Below are 1891 nucleotides of genomic sequence, written 5' to 3'. Positions count from 1 at the left end.
TTTCCCCATATAGACAGAAAAGAACATCCCAATCTCCCGACTTCCCCTTGACGGGAGGTCAAAAATAAGTCAGGAGGGGGGATCTGTGGGATGTATTGACCCACTCTGCTATTTTATGCGGCATCACTCTGATAGTTATGGTGCAAGAAACAGCAACAATGGCGGCAAAACTCTTGTGTGCGCCAAAAATCTCCAAAACCGCGTGGTTAAATGCACAACAAGATGGATGCACAACTTGCCACCCATGGTGCAATACGTGGTGGGATAGAGCACACACTGAAGAAAATGTGCCAGTGTGCTCCATGACCAGCAAACAGAGTGCAGAGAGAGAAGCTGTGCTTTGCAAAAAAATCCCCAAAATGTGCCTATAAATGACATTTGCTTTGTTGCTAAAAACTCCACAATGCCTATACACAACACTTCTCAACATTCAAAATCTTGCTTGGCGTGAAAATTCATGTAATCTAATGAAGTACGGTGAATATACAAAGTCCTAAAGTGTAAAGAGCAAAACATTTCCTCCGACAAACTGGATTGTCTGAAAACTGACAGCTCCTGTCAAAATCTGTGTGAGGTACACTGGGCTACCTGTGGATGACAGCTGTCAGATGAGCTCCTGATGAAACTTCAAAGTATCTAAACTAAAAGTCTGCCAAATTAGCAAACATAAAAGGATTGTTGCCAAAAGGAATACAGAACTCAGTTGTGTTTTTGATCACACAGATTTAAAGCTAAGAAAGTAATGTATTTATGTTTGATGCAACAGATTTGGTTTCAGCTGGACTTTAAGGAATTAAGAATACATTAGCCTGGCTGAGCTGCAAGAGAGGAAAAACAGGGTTCTCCCAAGGGGAGGGAAATTCTCTCAGCAGAAACTCACTGATAGATCATAATTGTGGGTTAGGCCAGACTCTTGCCTACAGAAAGAGAATGAACAATGGTACATCCTTCAGCCCAGGAAACAGAGGTGTAAAAGGGTTGTAAACTGCTCCTGGAAGGAAATCACAAAGGAGTGGGCTGTTCCTGGAATCCAGAGACAGACAAAAGGCTGACCATTTGCTGTTAAGAATGAACAATGAACAATTTTAGAGACTCATAACCTGTGATTCAAAGTGGTGAAAAATATACAAAGGACAGATCTGTTAGTCTAATTTTTGGCTGCACGTTTTAAGAGGTGGGAGAACTGTGTAACATATTCTGGACAGGAATGGCAATCTATGTCTTTTTATGTGAAGTGTGTTAATGCTAGAATTGTGAAAGTTTACACACACTATGTTAAACGCACACATTTGTGGTAATTTGCAAAACATTTTGAAAATGTGTGCATGGCGAAAAGGACACAATTCTGTAGAAAGGTGAAACAAGATCCCACAGTGGCTGGATTTTGATGAGCAGATCCTACATAAAATATGGAATCTTTGTGTGTGATTTGTATAGAGGTGACCAATGTAGAAATATGTATTTAGGATAAAATCTGATTTTGGTACTAGTGGCTAAGGGGAGGTTTCTAAGGACTGTAAAGCTAAACCATAAATGTGACATCATCCAGCCTTGATCCAATCACTCAAATGCAAGACGGAGATGAGGTCTTGATCCAATCCCAGCTCAAAGGGGCAAGCTTAGTTAAGCCGGCTCATACACCCATTTTGTGATGTCATTTGAAAGGATAAATAGAGACAGCTGACAACACATAGGGACTCACTGATTTACTCACTTTCCTGATTCCAGCGAAGCATTCTGCTGCAGCATTCTACATCCAGCCTTTAACATCCTTCCAGATCCAGATGCCAAGACTCTTGCCAAGCAGGAGAGAACTATTGACTTTCATCAGGTATAAATCCTCAAACTTATTCTCACAACCCAGTGTAGCGCTGTGGTGTGGGAAGGACTT

The sequence above is a fragment of the Ambystoma mexicanum genome, chromosome 5p (genome assembly GCF_040938575.1).
Source record: "Ambystoma mexicanum isolate Mex_15411 chromosome 5p, UKY_AmexF1_1, whole genome shotgun sequence".
NCBI lineage: Eukaryota > Metazoa > Chordata > Amphibia > Caudata > Ambystomatidae > Ambystoma > Ambystoma mexicanum.
Note: the sequence above shows the minus strand (reverse complement) of the source record.